Here is a 24801-nt window from a genome sequence, read left to right on the forward strand (position 1 = left end):
CAACTCTGTGCTGGCCCCGCAGCTACATCTGGGGGCTGGGAGTGCCTGCGCCCCCAGAAGCCCCACAGGGAGTGTTACGGCTCTGCCCTCCGTGGGTGGCACCGGGACCGTGGGCGGCACGGGGCGTGTTACTCTGCCCTCCGTGGGTGGCACCGGGACCGTGGGCGGCACGGGGCGTGTTACTCTGTCCTCCGTGGGTGGCACCGGGACCGTGGGCGGCACGGGGCGTGTTACTCTGTCCTCCGTGGGCGACTTGTGCGTTCACAGCTCAGTGGACCCTCTGCCTTTTCGTGTGAGGCCAATGCCTTCCGCTAACGAGGGCAAAGGGTCACGGTGACAGCTTTTTTTGTATTCACACTCGTGGTTCCCGAACTCTTGTCTGGCATGTGGGAGAAATGAAGTCACACGAATGAAGTGAAGGATGGTAAATGCGGGGAGGTTTATCGCCGGTGGAGGTGGCTCTCAGTGACAAGGTGAGCTGGAAAGGGGATGGGGCAGGAGGGTACTCTGCCCGCGAAGTCCGGTCATCTCTGGCCAGATTCTTCTCCAGGGTTACCCCTTTAGGCTCCCTCTGAAGTCAAGCTGCTTCTCTCCGACATCCAGCTTCAGTCTTTGATGTCCAGGTGCTTCTCCTGTCTCTGTTGGCTGGTTCTGGGGTTTTTATAGGCACACGGGTGGGTGGGATGTGCCCATGGGTGGTTTTGGAAAAGGCAGCATTCAAGCGGGGAAACAGGGTTGTAAGTTCTACTTTGGGCCGTGGTTTCAGGCTTGAAGGTGGGGTTTTGTTGGGGACCACCATTTTCTGCCTAGAATTTCTCCGCCCCCTGCCCCTATCAATAGTTGGAGGGAAAAATCCGGAGTTTTAGTTAACTTAAGCCCAACCTATGTAAAAGAGAGGCTTGACAACTCCTAGGCGTGCAGATAAGGCTATTGGTGCTCTGTGAAATGGCGATCTACATCCCTGGAAACGGGGTAGAATTGAGAACGTTGGTCATTTCCTTACTGCAGTATCCTGTGTTTTCCAGAAGCATGTGATTGTTTTGCTCTGATCTTCCTGAATGTCACTAGTTTCCTCTTTCTCTAAAGCATGTTTGTTGTGTGCAGAACTAGTATAGCTTCAGGCTTTTGGCTGAGATACCCATGAGTATTACTGCTTTTTTGTTTTGTTAAATAATTTTTATTGAACGCAAAGTATCTTAAATATAAGGTACAAGTAACAGTAAACAAACAACTTGCATAGCAGTCAACCAGTCTGAGAAAGACAATGTTGCCACTACTTTTTTTTTGGAGATGGAGGAGTCTGGCTCTGTCACCCAGGCTGGAGTGCAGTGGCGGGATCTCAGCTCACTGCAGGCTCCGCCTCCCGGGTTCACGCCATTCTCCTGCCTCAGCCTCCCGAGTAGCTGGGACTACAGGCGCCCGCCACCGCGCCCGGCTAATTTTTTGTATTTTTTAGTAGAGACGGGGTTTTACTGGGTTAGCCAGGATGGTCTCGATCTCCTGAGCCTCCCGAAGTGCTGGGATGACAGGCGTCAGCCCCCGCGCCCGGCCTGTTGCCACTACTTTTAAAGCTGCACAACTCCTCCTCTCTCTTGTCTCCTTCTCCACCCCACGAAATAATCACTGTCTTGAATCTTATGTTTCTTTCACTGGTTTTTCTTTACAGGTTTTCTTGTATGTATTGAAAGCAATTTTTTATGTGTTATAATTCGATATGTTTTTAATTTTACTCATGTCGGAGTGTGCGTATTCTTGTCTACTTTCTTTTTTTGACCCAGTGTTCTGAGATTTATTCGTGATGGTGCTTGCAACTGCGGCTCATTCAGCTTCATCGCTGTATCATTATCTATTTTATGAATGGACCATAGTTTATTTATTTTCTGTTTTTAACTGTTGCACACATCATTGCCATGAGCATTCATGTATTTATCTTCGTTGAACATGTACAGGAGTTTTTCTCGGCTATATAACTTGTAATGGAATTTTTGGGCCATGAGTATGCTTATTGCAGTATTCACTAGATAATGTCAAATTGTTTTTGAAAGTTGACTTCATTTGTACTGAACCGTCTGTAATCAGAGTTCCCATTGTTCCAAATCTTCACCAGCATTTGACGTTGTGGGATTTAAAAACTGTTGCCAATTTTTATATTAGCACTTTTAATTACAATTATATTTATGATTTCTAGATGGTATTTTTTTCCTAGCTCGACATTAAAAAAATTTCTTTATCCTTCCTCATATTTTCAATCTCTTATTCCTTTAAATATCTGAAACATATTTACTTTAAATTCTGATAATGCCAAATTATAAGCTCTTTGTGAGTTGATTCAGCAATGTAATACTTCTGCTGAGTCTCGTTCAGTGGTCTTTGTTTCTTTGTTTTCTTTGTGAGTGTTTGTTAGTTTATTTATTTATATTTTGAGGCAGGGTCTTGCTCTGTTGCCCAGGCTGGAGTGCAGTGATACAATCTTGGCTCACTGCAACCTCTGCCTCCCGCGCCCAAGTGATCCTCCCATCTCAGCCTCCCAAGTGGCTGGGAGCATAGGCACACGTCACCACGCCCAGTTAATTTTTCATAGAGACGGGGTCTCCCTATGTTACCCTGGCTTGTGATTTTGTTTTTTTTAAGCTGTAAGTTCGTGCTCTTTAGAAATTCTTTGAGGCATGGATTGAAGATATATTCACCCTGAGTGAATTTGCCTTTTGTTCTGATGGATAACTAAGGCATTAACAACCTTGGATCCTTCTAAGGTTAATTTCTGAGCTTGAGGTTTCTTTTCCCAGAAAGATAATATAACTTTAGGCTATAAGCTTGGTTAGATGCCAACTTCTGTTTATGACTCTGGAAAATAATTATCCCCCTCTATCCAGTGTTTAGGGTCTAGATTGACAACTTCTTTGCTCTCCCTCCTATGGAATAAATTTATTCTACTTTACAATTATTCTAACTCACAGAATATAGTCCTTGGAAAATCTTGGGTCTATTCACCAGTTTAGGTTTAGACTTTCCAGTCTGGGTGAGGCCCACACACAGCCTCAAGTGCTTTGTGCCCATGTCTCTGTCAAGAGTAAACTTCAGACCTCAGGTTAGCTCAATGTTTCCAGTTAGAACGCTAGCTTCAGAGTTTACTTTCTGGCCTGGCATCTTGTTACTTGACTTTAATACTCTAAAGACATTTCTTTCTTATCACTTAAATAATGAATTTTATTTTAATTTTCTCTTTTTAAATACAACTTCTTATATGCCTTTATTTTTCTTCGTTTTTTTATTATAAATATTTTTAATCATGCAGAAAAGGTGAAGGAATACAACCAGAAATGTAGCACCTAGATTCATTAATTGTTAGCATTCTCAAAACAAAGACATTCTCCTTTCTAACAGTGCCCTAGCACATCTTAGACAATTAATAACAATTCGCTTATATTTTCTGTAATATCTAATCCATATTTAGATTTTTCCACTTGTTCCTAAATATGTTGTGCATATTTTTCCCCAAATGAGGATACAAACAATGTAGTGATGCATTTAAAGGATATTTGTCAGTGTGTCTATTTGGGTCGTTTGGGTCACCATATTGTCCGATATGGAAATGTACTTTATTGTTTGGTGTTTTCTGAAGTGTACTTTTGACTTTTTTTTAAATTTTGAGATGGAGTCTCACTCTATTGCCCAGGCAGGAGTGCCGTGGTGCAATCTCGGCTCACTGCAACCTGTGCCTCCTGGGTTCAGGTGATTCTCCTGCCTCAGCCTCCTGAGTAGCTGGGATTGCAGGTGCGCACCATCACACCTGGCTAATTTTTGTATTTTTAGTAGAGACAGGGGTTTCACCATGTTGGCTGGGCTGGTCTTGAACTCCTGACCTCATGATCTGCCCCCGTTGGCCTCCCAAAGTGCTGGGATTACAAGTGTGAGCCACCGTGCCTGGCCTTGAGTTTGTTTTTCATATTAGTCCAGAGTGCTCCATCTTTTGCTCTCTCTTCGGTTTCCTTGTGAGTTATTGACCGTTAGGGTATACAATAGAAAAAATATTTTTATGTCCCTTTTAAGGAATCGTACCTCTCAAGTGGAAGATACACACTGACTTTCATCCAAATAGTTACACATTTTAGATTTTTGTCATGTCAATGGACTCATCTCAGGCAGGATTACACCCCAGGACTTCCTTTAAAAAAAGAAAGTGACATTGGCTTTACATAACAGAACCAGTTTGGACATTTCTTTGGACAGTTGAATTCCACTGACCCCTTTTTGTGGTCTGCTGCTGCTCAACCCAGCTGCATGAAGATAGGACAGAGAATGATGGTGATTAAGAGTGATCCAAATGACTTTGTGGGAGAAGACAGATGGATAAATATTTTTTCTTAAATGCAAAGCTAACTTAATGTTACTGCTCATTCCTGGTAACTTTCTTTAGGGCTTAAAACTTGATGAATTTAATGTTGCCTGATAAAGTTTTAAGATGGCTCAGCAGTAAAAAAATATGGTGTCTTTGAATAATAATGAGCGCCAAGTAAGAAACATGGGTGTGCTGACTCTTTTTGATGATCTCAAAGTTATTTATGTATTTAACTACATGTATAAAGCCCCTGTGTGTGTGTTTTTCTTTGTCACTGACTTCACAGCAGCTCAGTAGGATTTTAAATATTTATATTTTATATTTTCCTGCACCTGCCCCATGACAATATACATAGACCATGCAAACAAAGATGTATTTAGTGAAAAGATTGCAAAACTGTTTTATTACTGTCCTGATCTCCGTCGGAAATGAAGCTGCTCTTTCAAACACTCTTTAGGCATACTATCTAGCAGTCAGTAATTGTGCAGATTATAATCATGAGCTTCTCTTCAACATGTGTATGGCTATTGTGATAATAACTGATGAATCACTGCATTTTAATTGGAATGAACAAAAATAGAAAGCTCAGCGGCAGCATTTTCTGGGGAGGTAAAAATCTATATCAATAAAGAAAAGTAAGTCTTTCCTTGAATTTTACTTACTAGAAAGTGAAAAAATGTATTTGATAATAGAACATATATATATATGCTTTTCTGGTACTGCTAACATACACATGAGCGGATAATTTGGGGGCTCAGCAAGTTTAGCTGCAAAATGGCTTCACTATTCTCCATTCCTCTTTGTTTCAATGATCATTCCTCCATATTCAGAAGATTCTGTTTCTTGATTTTTAGGACTGTTCCTGAATATTCTGGTAGCTGTCTTCGGAAGATTGAAAAAGTGTTTCCTCTTGTCCTTATAGAAAATGTTGGATAGGGCAGAACCTTCTCTCCTCCTGAAAGAGACAACTGATCTAAAGCAGTTTCTCTCTTAGCCTTACTTCTTGGGGGCATATTGATTCCATATTTACTTACTTTGGCATGCTAATTTTAAAATTCCTTACTTTTTATTTTAAACAATTCCTTCATATATTTCACTTGAGTAAATGAACTGATATTATGAACTTCAATGTACTGGTTTCGAAACTCATCTCTGTTTTTTTTCCTTTGTTTTACTTCATATACAGTTAATTGACAATTCTGTTCATTTTTCCTTTGAGATATCTTGCCATGCTTGGCCTACCGTTCTCGCACAGAGTACACAACTCATAGCTAGATTGCTATGACATTTGTCTCCTCTCCTCTTTGGTTATCTTGCATTCTTTTACCAGATAAAGCTTTTACAAATATAATATCTCCCAACTGTTTTGTGACCTAGGATGTGAAATCTAATCTGTGACTGGATTTCTAGACTCCTCTCTTGTTTTTTTCAACCTTATCATCCGCAACTTGCCATTTTTGTAAAGACCAAGTTCCAGTGTTCCATTAGACCAATACCACCATTTCTATAAACAAACACACACAAACATTAAGAGCCAAAGTTTGACTACTTCTGAACAGTACCTAAAAGATTACACCATGACCATCTTTTGCCTGTCGGTGTTAGAAGGGAGCTTTCGGTGTTATAAGAGTCACCAAACAGGACAGTTTATGGAAACCAGCTCTGCAGAGCTCTTGATAGCCGGAGTTCACAGAGACGATGAACTGGGAAATTCAGGGGGCTCCAGAAAGGTTCTTCGTGAAGGAAGAGAGAGAACTGTATTCAACGAGAGAAAGCAACAGAAAAGCACACTAGTTCTTTATTTGTAGACAGGTTTAAATCTGGGGTTTACTCACTGGCCAATGGCCGTTACAGATGCTAAGATCTTCTCAGGGATCATGAGAAGATCATCATGCTGGAGTGAGTGGAGCCAGGGAGGGGAGCGTCAGAGTGGGACTGGTTTGACCTTCCAGCAGGGCCACTATCCTGGCATGGAAGTGCAGTAGACAGGGCAGGTTGGGTGAACAAACCAGGAAGCTGAGTGTTCCCCTGCCCTTGTTCTAGCAGACTTTGAGTGCAGGGCCTGAGAATTTCCTGTTGATTTCTGCTTCCCTGTTTTGCTCATGTGATTCCTTTGCAGTGGGTGCCTTTCTCCTATCCATTTTCTCAAATGTCACTTGTGCTATAATGGTAGAAACATGGACTTAGGAGATAAACTGACTCAAAACTCACTTGAGTTTTGTCTTCTTGCGGATGAGCTGGGTGACCCTGGCCAACGTACTTCACCATTCCAAATCTTCAGTTTGCTCCTTTGATAATGCAGGTTTTAACATATATGCTGCTGTGTAAGCACTGGAAAGTCTGGCCCTCAGTGCTTGGGTTTAGAAAAGTGCTTCTGTCAGCATCCATAGTCACAGGTAACTGACAAAAAGAGCATGCAACGTCATGTGTATCTGTGTCTACATCAAATGAGATTTAGAGGAAGGTTGAAAGAATACTAATTTCCCTTGACAGAGTTCTTTTAATTTTATTCATTTCTCTGCATCCTCCACTCTTTAGTTTATCTGATGGTAGATGGTTAGCAGTTGTAGACAGTGTCATCCCCTGCCCTGGATGATACTAGAGCTCCTTTTGTAGACAGATTGTACATTCTGACACCAGAGAAATGCTGTACCTGGAGGCCCCGTATCTTCTGGAAGGATACTGAAGGGAGAGCAAGTTACTGAAATCCATTCCTCATAACCCAAGAACGTCCTGTCTGTATTCATATGCCTTGTGCTTGGTACATACTTGTTTTTTAGATTAACTTAAATTTTATGCTTTTATTACAGTTGTTCTCTGTGGAAAATATTAACCAAATTTATTAGATCTTTATGGAAATGAAAAACTGCTGGTCTGAAAATGCTTGGGAAACTTAGGAGTACTATCATTCAACTTGGCAGTACTTGATACCAGTGAGAGTTGAAGTTCTGAGTTGAAATAAAACAGATCAGTTAATAGGAAGTCAAATGAGACTGATAGATTTTATTTATTGAGACATTTTTCTGGTGACCAAATATGCATAGATAGTCAATACAAAAAACCTAGAAAGGCATAGAAAAAAATAAAGAGAGGAAAGTAAAAATCACCAACAATCATTAGCATTTTCATTTATTCCACTATTTTTTCTATGCATTTATGTATGGCTGCTTTTTTGTTTTCCCTGTTAACATTATAGGAATTCTTTCCTTTCATAAAATATTCTTGAATACTCTAATGGTACTCATTTATCATATAATTATTACCATTATGCATTTAATCATTCTTCTCATATTCAGCATTTTAGTATTTATTATCTAAATGTAGCAGAAATAAATATCTTTTGTTGGCACCTTTATTTCCTTAAAATAATTTACTAGATATACAGTTACAGTGTCAGCATTTTAAATTTGCATATTTAAAAGTTTTGTTGCATATCACTAGCTGTCTTCAAAAAAGTTGATTTAGTTTACCAGCCCAGTGTCTTCTGTAGCAGATGATGACATTTTTATGTCACTACATCCTTACCAGTATTGAATGTTTTAAAAAAATAAAAGCTTTTGATTCTAATTTGCTCATTTTGTCTGTGGTAGATATAATCCACCTTAAGTGGAACATTTGTTGTTACTAAATACTTGAGTGGTTATCTGAAGTAATGTCTATTCTTCTGTATTTATGTGACTTTTTCTACCACAAGATAGTACAGGGATTACATTTTACTCATCTTTATGCTACCCATAGAATTTTTACATGGTAGATGTTCAATAAACATGAAAAATAAATATCACACAATATCCACCTTGTTGGATTCCACCACTTACTAACACATCTGCACATATATACTTCAAGCAAATATCAAGTTTCTTTATTGGAAAATGTCATGTAAAGTTCCTAAGTCTCATTTTTGGTAAGACATATTGATAAAAATTACTACCTCTTCCCCCTTTTGACTCCCTCTTCTGTACTTTTTCTACCTTTTTCCTAAAGTAAATATTGGTATTGTCTGTATGCTTTCATCACAGGTACCAATTAATTTAGCAGGAACATTGCCCATCTGAAAGAATTATATATTGTGGTATCGGTGTAGAGATGTTAAAATTTTTAACATTTTTTTGTTATTGGTTAATAAGAGTACGACCAAGACAAGAGCTTTAACAGAGATGTGAGATGTGTATTCAACCAGTCTCTGAAAATCATTTGCTTTTTGTGTTTTATGGCAGTACCTTGTGGATCTGCATTTAGAATGATAATTCATGCTAATGACTTTCATATCCCATGAGGTAGCAGAAATCAGTTCTAAAATGGCAGAGTGAAAGGGTGTAGCAAATAAAGTCAATGAGCTGTCAAAGAATTTTTCTTCATCAAACAAGTCCCAAAGCACTGGTGTTACACTGACCTTCCCTCACTCCTCTTTCCTGGATTCTTAGACCCATTTGGTTCATGATTTTTTTTCCCCTATAATAGAAAAATTAACAAACATGTTTGGTCCGTGAAACAGAAGGTATTTGAAAATAATACCTTGGAGCAGTGTCTCAATCTTCAGGAAAATGGTGAAGAGGAAATACAGCATTGATTGCTGTTGCTAGGCAACGGTTTTCACAGCAGATGAGCCTGGGACAGTGGTGGTGTCTGCCAGCGCACCGTGCGGGGTAGAAACCAGTGCTGCACTCATGCTTCTGGAAATCAGAATTGAAGCCCTGCACTTCCTCCTTCCTCTCAATTTTCTCTGGTCAAGACCTAAGAAGTTAAGATCACACGGTCAGATATGTAGACTGTGAGAAATTTGGATCTCTTTGGGGATTTTTGGAGAGCTGCGAATGGATTTGTAGAGCCAATCCTTTTTTTTTTTTTTTTTTTTTTTTCAGTTTCGCCCTTGTCAACCAGGCTGGAGTGCAGTGGCACAATGTCGGCTCACTGTAACCTCCACTTCCTGGGTTCAAGCGATTCTCCTGCCTCAGCCTCCCGAGTAGCTGGGATTACAGGTGCCCGTAACCATGCCCAGCTAATTTTTGTATTTTTAGTAGAGATGGGGTTTCGCCATGTTTGCCACGCTGGTCTTGAACTCCTGACCTCAGGTGAACCACCCCCTCGGCCTCCCAAAGTGCTGTAGAGCCAATTCTAAAGGAATCAGAATTCCTATTTTATATCAGAAGTGCTATTAGTTTTCTCTTTCATGCATTTATCCATCCAGTCATGCCTATGTCCTCACATATTTAGGGAATATTCAAGGCACCCTGTTACACTTAAGAGTTTGGCATCTGTTACGCGGCTGACATGTGCACTGTAGGTGTGATGGTAGGAACCATTGCTGCAGTGTGGTGTAATGAAGAGCATCCTCTTAGGATTGTGACTCTCAAACTTTAGGGCCCATTGGAATATCCTGGGCAGATTGTTCAAAGATTTCTCAGCCCCACACTTGGTGAGGTCTGTTACCTATTTCCAGACCTCTGGAATATGTCCTGTTACTAGAGGTCTGAAAAGTAACTTAGGAATATGCATTTTAAGCAAGCTCACTAGGTGATTCTGATATTGGTAGTAGAAGAGTCATTCTTGAGAAATACTGAAGTCGAAGGATTAGTGAAGATTTTGACAGAGTTACCAGGTTAGATGTCATTCGTCAGTTGTAATTCATGAACAGGGAGACCACTGACTGGTTTTACCGGTTCAGTGTGTTCCCTCCCAGGTTGGTTCTCCTGTTTCTATTTTGGACTTGCTCTTGATTCACTGGAGTTAGACTAGTTTGGGTTCTTTCCAGAAACTGGGCTGTGATTATTCCTTAGTGGGGAAGCATAGCCCCCCATCACTGCTTGGGACTCACACAAGAGCAAGAAATGCAAGTATACAAAAGTACCCAAGTCTTGATCTCAGTGTTCTGCAGTACAAACCACTAAGACTGAAATTTCAAACTGCCTTTCATTGAAAACAAAAAACAAAAGAACAAGTAAACATCCAAATCAACCAGTTACCTTTTTTTTTTTCACCCCAATGCTGATAATATTTCAGTGACCTGTCAATTATGAATCTGACCAATCTTCTAATAAAACCTTCTATGCTTATAAAGCTTAAGTGATTTTTGCTTATACAGTCTTCTAATAGAGCTCTTTTTTCCCCCCTCTTGTTACATATACTCTGAATCCGAGTTTTGGTCTTAATACAGACCATGTTTAAGATCTTGGCCTTATGCCATATTGTAGTACAGATTAATAATTAATGGTTCTTATTAGTCTGTATAATTAATTAACCATCCATCTATCAAGCTAAATGACTTATAGATGACTTTTACATTTAAAATTGTTCAGAAGTTATTAAGGTCTGTAATTTATCATCACAACCATTTCTGACCTCTTTCTTGGTCCCTCACTGGAATGATGTTCACTGAATGTATATGACACAATATGAAGAAAATTAAGTTGCACTGAAGACATTAGCAATATGATAGGGAGGCTTAAAATGTTGGCAGTAATCAATAGTGGGACTTAATTTGTATATTCTGTGATGGAGACATTTTTATTCCATTTAAATTTTTAAAATTGCTTCAATTTTTAAATCAGTTGCCCTCATTTCAGACGATAGTCAACAGCGAAATAATATATTTTCTGAATCTAAACCATCATATGTGGTTTGACCTTTAGCTGAATCCAGTAGTAAAGATCAAAATGAATTATGCTTGAGTAGAAAGGGGTTTTAATGTTGCTTTACACTTGGTTTTCCCTCATCCCACATGCTGTTTAATATTATTGATTCAGCTTGAATGATCATGAGCCAAAAAACGACTTCAGTTGGTTTTGGCTAATGCATTCTTGGATGCTATAGAAGTGCCTGTAACACCTGAATGGTTCTGCATAAATAGTAATGCATTTTTATATCGTCCACGGGAGGAAATGCAACATGACTGCCTATGAGCAGCAGAGAACAGGTTTCTAGATGGGTATGTTTTTCCCTTGGTACAAACGTGTCGCTTCCATTAGCCCTAATAGGGGCTGGGTATTTGCATCTAAGAATTCAGTATTTAGAATATGACAAGCCATGAATATTTGAGGCGTTATTACTGAACCTTTCAAATAAGTTGAAAGGCATAAATGATTTTGAGTACTAGGGAAGTGTAGTAATCCCTTAGAAATGAACTATTCAGAATATTTAACTCTATTATCAATGAAGTATTAGTGAGGAGGGAACTATCCACATGTTCAGATTCATTTCAGCTTAATAGTGTCTTGGTACGTTTTACAGTCATATCGGCTCTTAGTAATGCACTTCACCATGTGAAGTGAGTGAAATAGCCTCAGTCTTGTTCACAGCGACTGGGCCTTTCAAAGTCTCCTTGTTTAATTTGCTGGCATTATGATGGCTCTTGTAGGAGCTCCGTCGCAGAATCAAAATGTGCCTGCAGAGAAACAGCTGTATTCTGAAATTATCTTACATCATATAGACACAAATTTCATATCTCACCCTTTTCCCCAACTCTCTCTTCAGATATGACTTTGCTAGAATGAGGCATATACTTCCCTGTCACTCTTCATTTGTTAAAAAACTTTGAGAATGTAGATTTACTTCTGCTCTTGCAGTTTGCACATCTTGGTTAACTAGACCAATTAATGCAAAAGAATAACCCCCAAATTTACTGCTCCCCAGGTTCTTTATTGTCCAGCCCCTGTCTCTTCTTAATGCGATTCCTGTGAAGACTGGAGATTGAGGAATAGATATAGGGAAAAAGTCTCATCTACCCCAAAAGTGAATCTAAAATGAGAAAACTTTCTCAAGCAAATTCTCCCCTAGCAGGCACATGTCATTTATTGTTCTTCCTTCCACTTAGAATTGAAAAAACATGATTCATATCCCATTGTTGTTATAATTTTGTAGACTTTGGAGCTTTCCTTTTTTCTTTTCTGCTTTAGCTAAGTTCTACAACGTTTCTTTGTATGTCCTTTTGTCTTTTCCTGTTTGTAAGTGTCCTTGATAGATATCACCATCATGGCCCTTTCCTTTAGCTTATACTCCTATGTTATGATTTGTTTTCCACGTCACCTTTATTTAGTAACTCCCAGTCCATTGACCTTTTTCACTGCTTATGCTGTATGTAGATGGAAATAAGAAGACACATCCTTACTAGTTCCATCTTGGAGCACTAAGAGATCTTCAGGCTCACAAAGTGAGATTAACCTGCTAACATGGGCCGCTGATAACGATGAGAACACGGAAGAAGAGCCAGTGTAAATAAAAGAGAAACATGCATCCAGACGATAAGTCATGAGGATCTCACGGTGATAAAGACGAATTTAAAAGAGAGGAGTAAATGTGAATGACCTACACACAAGAATTCAGATGTTTTGTATGTGGTACAGCCTATTCATAGAGACTAGGTGTGTCAAATAACACATATTTAGTTTTTATATCCAATATCCAGTATCTTTATAGAAGTGACTACTCATTATTATGTGCGTTTAAGGTGAAGTCCTAAAACCTGCCTTATATGTTTGGCATGGAATTGCGGTCCCCGCTAATGCCCAGTAATGAAATGTTGAGGGAACTCAACTGTGTTCCTTCAGAAAGCTTCTGAGTCTGCCAGCACTTTTGGTGAATCACTGCTTCTGAAAAGTGAATTCAATAATTAATATGAATTATTTTTCTGTGAATTTAACTTTTTATAGTTGTTAATCAGCTTAGCTGTTGTGCAGTTTATAGAACTATATTAAAATTTCATATAATTACTCTAAAGTGGCTAAGGTTTTAAAGTTTCCCCAACCTTTTCAGAGTTTTATTAAAGCATTAAATATAAATGCTCTCTTAGCCGTAGTATGACTAGTTACGTATTGGTTAGAATGACAGATTTACTAGTCGGAGAAGATGCTGAGTTAGGAGTTCTGTTCAGACAGTCCCCAAATTGCCTTTATACAGCACAGTGGATAAAAATCTAGAAATAGAATTGGTTATTGATTTTGTTTGTTTTGCATTTGTAGCAAGAGAAGAATAATATTGTAACTTTTTTTTTCAAGCATACAAGTTCTATGCAGAATTTTTCTGTCATTTGTGTGTGGCTTTTGGTACCACTAGAACATTCCATATGACCCTAACTGTATTTCTCATATCTCTGTGAGATGCACTGAGTCTAAATGCCTCTTTACTACAGGTTTCTTCACCCATGGGATTCGTGTTGCTTTTACTTCAGAGAGCCCAGAACTCCTCTTAGGCGCTTCTAAGAAATGTTCATGTTGGTTTATGGTAGAATAGATTTCAATGTAGGTTTCCCTTCCTTCCTTCTTTCCTTCCCCATTTTGATGTTTAGTTATATATCATCTGGATTAATTTTTCTTTTTTTTTCTTTTTTGAGACGGAATTTTGCTCTGTAGCCCAGGCTGGAGTGCAGTGGCGTGATCTCGGCTCACTGCAAGCTCCGCCTCCTGGGTTCACCCCATTCTCCTGCCTCAGCCTCCCTAATTTGTTTTTCTTTTTTTTTTTAAATTTATTTTAGGCTTAAATTGTATCTAGATTTTTATAAAATACATTTTCAGACTACCCTTTTTTCCCTAGTATTTCCACATCTAATTGAAGTTGTCCTAAAAATAGCAGAGGAATATTACTTCATTCAAGATTTTCTATAGAAAGCCTGATCCTTGCCACATGCGCAACATCAGGGAAAACCTCAGCTGAGACGTGGAAACTGAAGATGGCATGATGGGTAATTCATCATACTACTGAATTTAGTATGTTTTCAACCTTTTGTAGGTTTTAATATTATGATCCCCACTTTACAGATGAGGAAATGATGACATCTCGCTCTGTCACCCAGGCTGGAGTGCAGTGGCATGATCTCGGCTCAATGCACCCTCCGCCTCCTGGGTTCAAGCAATTCTCCTGCCTCAGCCTCCCGAGCAGCTGGGACTACAGACGCTCACCACCACACCCAGCTAATTTTTGTATTTTTAGTAGAGACGGGGTTTCACCATCTTGGCCAGGCCGGTCTCGAACTCCTGACCTCATGATCTACCCACCTCGGCCTCCCAAAGTGCTGGCATGAGCCACCGCGCCCGGCCAGAACTGGGAACTTTTAATCTAGTCCTGTCTAATTCCTGTTATGCCTGGATTGAACAAACACAGAGATGTATGAGAGTGAACAGTATCCCTCACATTCTGCTTTTCCTCTGGAGAGATGTGGCTATGCTGGGCATGACTGTACTGGATATGTCATGGGAAAGGACTCCAGGAGGGAGACTGTGCCCACATTTATAGTGAAAGAAAAGAGGGTCTGGAGCACTGCATTGGAACACTGGAAGCTTCCTGGTCAAGAAAATAACCTTGTTAGAAAGACGACACCCAAGTATTTTGTTGAGCTAATTGTGATAGCTGAACTATATCTCCTTGTAAGGACCACTCAAGGTTTCTGTCTTCTTATGTCTAAATTCCATGATTTTAATCACTGCCTCCTTTTAAGTACAAAAACTTCTTTTATCGTCATCTTCATAGACTCCACCCTTCTGGAGTAATTTTGACCATTCATGAATAAAGTGATAGATGAGAACAGGCCAAATTCAGTGTAGTTCACAGTGGGTTCAAAAGAACTCCCTCCGCAAAGCAGCAAACTGGTATCTCAGGAATTAGGTCTGGCTGTCAGGCTAACAGATTGAAAAGATAGTTCTGCCCTGATATATTTCTCCTGGAAATGAAGTTATGTTAGAATAGTTTAAAAATTAAAAGCCAGGAGATTCTGAGTCAAGGCCTGAAGAGTTTGCTTATGAGTGAAATTAATGAATGAGCATTAATCACCTATTCTGACAATTCATAGAATTTTTTTCTTACCTTCTGATGATCGACTGTGTTCTAAAATGTTTAGCACGCAGATAAATGGACCTTTTGGGTAAACAAGAGAATATCAGCATTTGTCTCTTTGGAAGCCAAATTTTGCCATTTGAGGGACAAGTGGAGATTTTAAGCTGTCGTGCCATGTAAGAGTATATATATGACATGATGGTCCAGAATCTTGCTGAACCAGTGAAGCAAATAGGTAAATTAAGTGGTGAGCTTTGACAAAATTATTGTAGGTAGGATTCTTTGATTTATCGTTCCTCCATTGCACTGGGTTGTTCTAGAGAAAGAGATAAGCCAGTTTATTTAGTAATCGTTCACTGAGCCGGACACAGTGCTCAGCACTGGAAGCATAGAGACACAGGATCTGCTCTCAAGGAGCTCACACTTGAGATGGGAAGCATGGCAGGTAAGATACGGCGGCTTCAGCAGTCGCTGTTTAAGTGGGGTCTGGGAAAAAGAATTGGTGCAAAGAAGCCTGTTTTCATTAATGTGAGGATGAATGACAGGTCAGGAAATGGGGAAAGTGAATTTAAGAGATTATAGGGAAAAAATAGGGGAAAAATAGATTATAAACCTATTTTATTTGGCCCGCCCACAGTTTTTGGGGGGAGTTTCTGTTTTTGTTATCAGCATATAAAACTTGGAAAATTACATATAAATACATTGCTGGATTCTCTTACAAAACACAGTAGGTACCGTGGGCTCTGTGTTCACAGCTGACTGCAGTTAGCTGGCAATGGACAGTGACCTCCACCTTTAGCAGCACGAGTACTCTCTTGTTCTCCGTCCCGTCCGTTTAGGATTCTCCTGGCTCCTCTCTATTTGAGTTTGAGACTTCTAGTTTAGGGTATTTTCACATTCTGGCAGTGATGGGAAGCAGCCAGATAGAACAGGGGGAAGATCGGGACTAGGAGTGGGCTGTTGGTGTGTTAAATATGAAAAAGATTTGAGGATGTTATTGACTGAGATAGAAGAGCCAGGAGCCAGTGAGAAACCCAGGAGAAGGAGAGTGTGTTCTGGGCCGAACTGTGTCCCCACAAATTCCTATGTTATGTTCTAACCACCGGTACTTCAGAATGTGACCATATTTGGAGAGAAGGTCTTTGAAGAGGTGATTTAACATGAGGCCTTTAGGGTCGACCCTCGTCCAGTATGACTGATGTCCTTGTAGGAAGAGGAGACACCAGCGGCACACGTGCGCAGAGGGACTGCTGTGTCAGGAGACAGCAGGAGAGCGGCCCCTCCAGACAGAGAGACCTCGGAGGAAACCAGACCTACAGATACTTTGATCTTGAACTTCCAGCCTCCAGAACTGTGAAGATCAATTGCCGTTGTTTCAGCCATCAGTCTGTAGTATTCTGTTATGGCAGCTCTAGCGAACAAACGTGCGGAGCTGCTGGAGGCCACAACGGGGAGAGAACTGATGGAGCAGAGACTATGTCTGATGGTGGCTGAACAAACCCCCAGTATCTTGCACACATCTGGATTAAAGCTTTATGGATATTTATTGAGTTAGTTTCACTGAAGGACCAGTGAGAGGGAAACAAAGGCCTGGGGTCAGAGGTATTTGCTGTGGACCAGGGAAGCAAACTGGAGAAAGTTCTTAAGTCTCCAGCCTTTATTTTCTTTTTCTTTTCTTTTTTTTTTTGAGACAGAGTCTTGCTCCGTCGCCCAGGCTGGAGTGCAGTGGTGCGATCTCAGCAATCTCAGCTCAGTGCAACCTCTGCCTCCCAGGTTCAAGTGATTCTCCTGTCTCAGCCTCCCGAGTAGCTGGGATTATAGGCATGCGCCACCACCACACCCGGCTAATTTTTGTATTTTTAGTAGAGGTGGGTTTCGCCATCTTGGCCAGGCTGGTCTCGAACTCTTGACCTCAGGTAGTCCGCTTGCTTTGGCCTCCCAAAGTGGTGGGATTACAAGCGTGAGCCACTGCACCCGGCCTCCAGCCTTTATTTTCTGTGTGAAGCGGTTGAGGAGTGATTGGGTTGCATTTGCTACTGTGGTATCACCATATTCTCTCACTAGCCATGTGTTTTCTGTATGAGGAGGTTGAGGAGTGATTGGGTTGGGTTTGTTACTGTGGTATCACCATATTGTCTCACTAGCCATGGAGGCTTTAGGTTTATACATAAGCAAGTATCATGCATGTATTGAATGGAAAAGGATTTGGAGTATATTTTGTTAGCTAGCGTGATACCAGGAAGTCCTTGTTGTCAAGAACTGTTGTTTTCAAGGAAGAATTGCATTTCTGAGACTGTGCGTGGATTTAATACATCACATTTTGATGATTTGAGGGAGATGGTGGTGGGTTAGGGGAACTGAGGAAAGGGAGAAATCTCTGGAAAAGCCTCTGAGGAAAGGGGGAAGGAGGTGACTCGGTTCCAGCTGAACTCTTGCAGGCAGGGTCGAGGCCCAGCCTGGAGTTTGCAGTAGCAGGAGTCCTCTGACTGGGTTGGAAAAAGAACTGGGCACTAAAAGATTAGAAAGCTTCACAGGCCAATGATAGGGAGGTGAGATATGAAAAATGAAAAAATGGTCATATATAAATGAGAAGGAATCAAGTTTATGAGGAAAATGGATTTTTAAGACAGTGTTTCAGGAACTACAGTACTAAATGAAAGGACTGATATGTATATGTCACTTTTTTAAAAATTAAAAATATTTCCAATCATAAAAGTACATTATAGAAAATATCTTTAAGTAAGAGTATTAAATAAAAATCACCCACTAGCTTACCATCTAGAGATAACAATTACTATTTTGCAGTACATATTTCCAGTTTTTCTATGTATATATCAGTATAAATCATTTAAAAATAGTTTTGTTTTGTTTTTTAATTGAGACAGAGTCTCACTCTGTCACTCAGGATGGAGTGCAGTGGCGCGATCTCAGCTCACTGCAACCTCCACCTCCTGGGTTCAAGTGATTCTCCTGCCTCAGTCTCCTGAGTAGCTGGGATTACAGGCACAAGTCACCACACCCAGCTAATTTTTATATTTTTAATAGAGACGGGGTTTCTCCAAATTGCACAGGCTGGTCTGAAACTCTTGACTTCAAGTGATCCACTTACCTCGACCTCCCAAAGTGCTGGGATTACCGACGTGAGCCCCTGCGCCCGGCCTAAAAATAGTTTTTAATAAAGCCAGTGGACCTGTAGGTGATTGATGTGAGCTGGATTACTAGACTTCAACTGACATTTCTTGGTTTGAAGTGTGGTAAGTTAGAGCAACTGAGATTTTCATAAACATTTCATTTCTGGGTTTCATCTGAACACTGTCATCCTCTTTTTCCTCCTTTACCAAGGTCAGCAGGCAGTAACAGCTGGTACTGCCACATTTTTGATGGCCTAATTAAATAATTCATATAAAATGCATATACCATCTGCTTAGGTTATAGATATAGTGACCCAAATAATAAACAAAATAGCATTCGTGTGCGTAAGCTGATCTAGAGAGATGAACACACATTTTCTGCATGGTAGAAAAGAGCTGGGCTTGCACTGGTATAAAAAAATGCTCCTACTTTAACCCCCTATTAATAAGGTTGACTGCCGTTAGAGATTAGCGATTTTTGTGTACGTGTCCGTATTCTCACCTGGTATCTCTTGTTACCACTGCCATGTATAAGGACAGATAGACTTACTTAGAGGGGATTCTTGAGCTTGTAGAGATGAACAGATTTATTAATTTGTCTGCAAGAATTGTACTTGTCACGTTGGTATCACCATTTTCTGTCCATAGCCATGGAGACTGAGGTTTATATAAAAGCAAACAACACATTTTGATTGAATGAAAAAGATTTGCTATATATGTGGTGAGAAAACCTTGATAATATGAGGGCAAGAAGTCCTTGTTGTCAAGAAACATTGTTTTCAAAGATGCTTGCATTTCTGAGACTTCATGGATTTAACGTTTCACGTGATGCTTTGATACGAAACTTGGAACTTTTTTTTCGGTTGGGAGGTAGAAGAGAATAGAGAGACCTAGGTTTGATTTCATGACTTCAGCTAAGTAACTTAAATTTGGTGAACTTCATTTTCAGCTCTAGTAAGATGGGGTTGATAATACCCACCTCATAGGGTTGTTTGGAGAATCAAATCATATATATGAAAAGCAGAATGCCTGCTGCAGTTCCTGGGGAGTCATTGGTTATTCCCATCCCGTGCATCTTCTCTATCACAGCGAGCGTCTGTGCACATTCCTGCTCAGCGTCCACGCTGTTCTCCTCTATCTTCTCTATCACATTGGTCTGTGTACATTCCTGCTCAGCGTCTACGCTGTTCTCTATCTTCGCTATCACATTGGTCTGTGCACATTCCTGCTCAGCGTCCACGCTGTTCTCCTCTATCTTCTCTATCACAGCGGGCGTCTGTGTACATTCCTGCTCAGTGTCTACACTGTTCTCCTCTATCTTCTCTATCACAGCGGGCGTCTGTGTACATTCCTGCTCAGTGTCTACGCTGTTCTCCTCTATCTTCTCTATCACATTGGTCTGTGTACATTCTGACTCAGCGTCTACGCTGTTCTCCTCTATCTTCTCTATCACAGCGGGCGTTCGTGTACATTCTTGTCAGTGTCTATGCGGTTCTCCTTTGGGAACAGCATCTCTGTGTTTGCTGTGTGTAACATCCACCTTTGGATAAAGACTTGGTGTCATTGTCAGTCAAGATCTCCTGCTGAGCATCCACCCCTGCTGAAGCCAGCAAGTCGGGTGTGCACTTCTTAATTTTGTATCTGACAAGATACTGCAAATGTGTCAAACATTGTCCTGAAGGGAGGGAGTATCCAGTAATCTCTGTTTAGAGGCCTGTAACTGCTCTAACCCCTCGCAGTAAATACTGTTTTCAAAACAAAACAAAACTTAAAATACCTGGTTGGCTGTATACAAAAGTTCCCTGTTTGGTACACTGAATTGGAAATAATTCCACAAGCAGATTCATTCTTTTGTTTAAGACAGGAACTATTTAGTGATTCCTTTATTCTTTGTGTATCCAGTGCGAGGTGCTGGAGTGCATTCGTGGAAGAGAAATATCAGGTTCCCTGATCTCAGGGTGTGCTCAGCTCAGTGACTTCAGAGTGCATGTGATGGGAGCGTAGTAGCAGACGTGGAGCATAGCCTGAGACACAATCCCACAGTAAATTTGGTATTAGGTATAGTGACAGTTAATCTAACTCTAAAAGTGTTAATTATGGATGTAAAGATGGGAACAGTAGGTACTGGGACTGCTAGAGGGGGAAGGGGGGACGGGGGCAAGGGCTGAAAAACTACCTGTTGGGTGCTAGGCTCACCCCCTGGATGATGGGGTCATGTCTACCCCAAACCTCAGCGTTACACTATATACCGGTGTTTGAGCCTGTATATGTGCCCCCTGAATCTAAAATAAATGTCGAATAATGAGCACAAATTTAAATTAAAAAGCCCTTTAATGCCCGTTAGTTACTTACAGTCTGTTTAAAGAATAGCTGGTTGCTCTCAGACTTTTCATTTGTTTCATTAATCGCATCTTTTTATTGACTCAGTCTGGTCAAGAAAAATACTCTCAACAGTTTGTATGAAAAAGTAGGTGCCACTATAACATTCTAAGCTTTTGCTGAAAACCGTGACCTTTGATTGTTCATACTGGTAATTTATTTCTCATTTTTATGTTGCAATTACAACATTCAAAGCAGTAGACTAAGATCTAATAATTTAGAAGCACCAGAGGCATTTTTGGGGCAGGATGACAAGCCTTTAATGACTATCTTAGACAGTAAAAAAGCCACTGCAATTGCTGTATGAATATTCATTTAAGAAGCATTCAATGGTAGGAAAGAAGTTGTAAATCTTTTAACATGTAAACTTCCAAAAAGATGAATAACCTACTATATACCCTGGTCATTCTTATTGAATGTGTCTTCAGATATTTTCATCAAATTCATTTTACTGCTCTTTTTGCTTGTAAACATAAAATAGTATTTCATTAGTTGAGCTCATTTGAATATTAGAAATAAACAGAGTTCATATCGTGAAATTGCTGACAGCTCTTAAAATCAGTCCTGCACTTTGCCCGGAGGCATTAATCACATTGCTGGTTACATCTGTTCTTGGGAAAGAGAACCTGCCTTGACTGTGAATGGGGGTCCAGTTTGCCCCAAGTTTAGTGCCTGTGATACTCAGCAGATGTTACCTGGTTCTTTACTGAATATGGCTACCCTGTGATAAGAAGCTTTCGGCTGATTGGGCCTTATTTGTCTTGTTTTCTCTTCCTGGGAAAGCAAAGACTGCTGAACGTAACTGATGTCAGAATGGGCCCGTGTTAGCTATATACTATGTACAGGTCAAGCACATAACTCTTAATAGTAAAAATCAACTTAGAAAGGAGAACTGGATTCAGATCCAAGCAGTTCCATCCTAGCTCACACTCTTAGCCACAATTACAATGGCAAACAAACAAATATTTTTAAGTGTATGCAGTATGATTTAGTGTTGGAAAGATTGTTTAAATTTTTAAGTAGGCTTTAAATTTTAGAAAGTATAGATTTACAGCAAAATTTCAAATAGTACAAAGTGTTCCCCTATATATCCTGTACCCAGTTTTCCCTATTGACACCTTATATTAGTATAGTGCATTTTTACAATTAATGAACCAATACTGATATACTGTTACTAACCAAAGTCCATACTTTATTCAGATTCCCTTGGTTTTTACCCAGCGTCTGTATCCGTATGCCACACAGGATACCACATGATTTTTGTTCCTCATGTTGCTTTAGACTTCTCTTGGCTGTTACAATTTTTCATTTGTTTTTGTTTTTTGTTCTGTTTTTGTTTTTTGTTTTGTTCTTTGTTTTTGATGATCCTTGACCGTTTTGAGGAATATTGGTCGGGTATTTTGTAGAACGTACCTCACGTGGAAAGCAGGTAATCTCTGTCTGAAATTTTTTTCATGGTTAGAGTGGAGTTCTGGATTTTGGGGAGGAAGACCTCAGAGATAAAGTGTCATTTTCCTTACATCCTACCTGGAATATGCTCTGTCAACCTGACTTGTTGATTTTGGCCTCGATCACCTGGCTGAGCTCGCGTTTGTCAGGCTTCGCCACCGCAGAGCTGCTCTTTTTCCCTCCACACTGTCCTCTTCACAGGGAAGTCACCGTGCTCCGCCCGCACTTAAGGAGTGGGGAGCCACGTTCCACCTCCTTGAGGGAGGAGTATTTAATATGGAAATTATTTGGAATTCCTCTGAACGGGAGGTTTGTGTTTTATTTATATCAGTATGTATTCATACAAAATTTATTTTATACCTCTAGTTATAAGCCAACACTACTTTATGTTCTTGCCCAAAATATTCTAACTTTTGGCTGCAGGGAACTTTCTCAGTTGATTTCTGTGTGCATTTGACATATCCTTATCATTGTGGAGTTTTTTTTTTTTTTTTTTCCTTTAGCACCTTCTCACTTTCTGGCACCACAAGATGCTTCAGGCTTATTTTTTATGTTTCCTGCTCATATCCTAGAAGCAGCCATTTCTTCAATGTGCCCTGTTTTCTTTTACTGGAGAGTTTTAGAAAACAAGATTTAGGCACTACTTATGCTTATTGCTAATGAGTTTTCTTTGCTTCTAGGCCCTATGTAAAAGTTTTAACTTTTAAATTTTTTAAGCTGCTTGAGCTGCTACTAAGCAACTATTTCTGTTAAATGTTGGTGACCAAAGGTATTAAATAAATTGTTTTAAATTTGTTTTTCTTTGGGGAAAGAATGTTGTATTGTAGTTACAGTCGAGAATTGCCAAAAATAAAATTTAAAAAGAACAATACTTAGAAGAACAGTTCTAAAAACATTTCTTAGAATTGTATAATTGTCTCAGTCAACTTGCTTTTATTATTTTTTCAAAATAATTTTTAATGATTTTATACAAAGCAGTGATTCCCTGGGTGATGATTGTGAAGATTTTGCCTTTTGTGCTTCTCTTTTACAGTGGATATTTCATTTATTTAATTTGGATTAGAATTAGAAATACAAATGGGACAGTAATTGAATTTACCCCTAGGAATCTTGCTTCTTGCTGGACACTTACTATCTTAATTACACAAAGGAAAAAGAGAAGCAGCAGTGTCTGTACCCAGGAGTTATTGTCTAGTAGTTAATAACAAGCACTGTACAAGCATTGATCAGTCAAAACAGGATATTTAGAAACAACCAGGAGACTATATCAGATGTATTCTGAGCAGATATCACCCCTGCCCTGGCCTAAAGAACTGCCACAAATCTTTAAAATATTGGCTTATAAATAATATGAAGTAGAAAAAAATTTAAACATGACATCTCAGTGATATTTCTGCAAAGGGAGGTGTTTTTAAATAAAGAAATGACAGTAAAATTGATTTTCACTAGCTTTAAAGACAGTATCCTCCTCTGTATGGTAAGATATAACTCTGAGAAACACCCCTTCATCCTTTCAGGTGAGAGGCAGCCTGTTATCACAGGCAGCCAACCACTGTAACAGCTGGTATTGACAGAGGCTCTGAACGCTTTTGGTTAAAAATGAAGCAAAAATCTGAGTTTTCACAGGGCTTCCTAACCTCCTGTTGAGGTATATGTAGGAACCCTTCACCCATCATAATAATCCAGGTATGTGATGTTGTGTTACAGTGACCTGCACGGTCTAGTGAGAGGCATTCGTTGTCAACACAGGGAAACTTACCACAGAAGATAAAATTTAGAAAAAAGGTGAATGGTTATAATATTATTTCAGTGCATGTGTGTGTGTGTGTGTGTATGTGTGTGTGTGTGCATTTGTGTGTCTGTATATATATTTTCCTCCAGCAACATGTCATATGGTCTAGGAATTCCTGGGCGATTTCTGGTTTGGGAGAAGAGGATGTGAACGTACCTCTGAAACTGACAGAATGATGTATTACCTTGTAGGTCACTGGAATAGAGTCCAGATGTGCGTAAGCATTTATGAAAATTTACCTATTGTCACAGAGGCCCCGTGCCACATGAATCCTATGAGACTGTAAAGGAAATCTAACCAAAATTGAACTGTATTTCAGGTATAGCTTTTTGTGTGGTTTCATCATGACATTATACCCATTAAAATATTTTTTGCCCTCATTATTAAACTGTTAGGTTATTTAGTGACTTCACAGTCACAAAAGTTTTTTATATTTCCCAGGCAAGCAAAACCTCAGTAGCATAAACTTAGTTTTGTCACTGTCCCGGGGATCACATTTCATATGGGCCAATAAATTTCCAGGAAACTATAAGTATTATGTCACATGTGTAAAAATGTGATGTCTTTTTTGATCCAAACCTTTGCCAGACATTCAAGAGAGGTTAGGATGTAGTGAGAGTTTGTGACAGACTGGAGCTCTCTGCAGGCCAAGTATAGCGTAGCAACTGGCAGTGGTGAAAAGCTGCCTGCAGGTACAAGAGAGCACAGTATACGGATTGTAGTTACGGTGTTAGTGTGAGAGAATTAATCTTCATTGTACCCGAGGGACCCAGTGTAATTCTTCAGATACTTCTGTGGAAACTCTTCCTGCAGGAGAAAGACATAGATCGCTGTTGTGCCATAGAATTTCTGTGATAGTGGAAATGTTCTCTCTTTGTTGTGCAGTGTGGCAGTCAGTAGCCGTTTTCATGTATCAGAGACTTGAAATGCGTTGAATGTGACTGAGGAAT

The 24801-nt window shown here is 39.8% G+C and overlaps 1 protein-coding gene across 12 annotated transcripts in view; it reads left to right on the plus strand.

Moving 5' to 3' along the window:
* LOC105474705 (SET and MYND domain containing 3) overlaps window positions 1-24801 on the plus strand; it is an 813173-nt gene that overhangs the window by 280665 nt on the left and 507707 nt on the right. The gene's annotated exons all lie outside the window — the stretch shown is intronic.

Source organism: Macaca nemestrina, chromosome 1 (genome assembly GCF_043159975.1).
Source record: "Macaca nemestrina isolate mMacNem1 chromosome 1, mMacNem.hap1, whole genome shotgun sequence".
Lineage (NCBI taxonomy): Eukaryota > Metazoa > Chordata > Mammalia > Primates > Cercopithecidae > Macaca > Macaca nemestrina.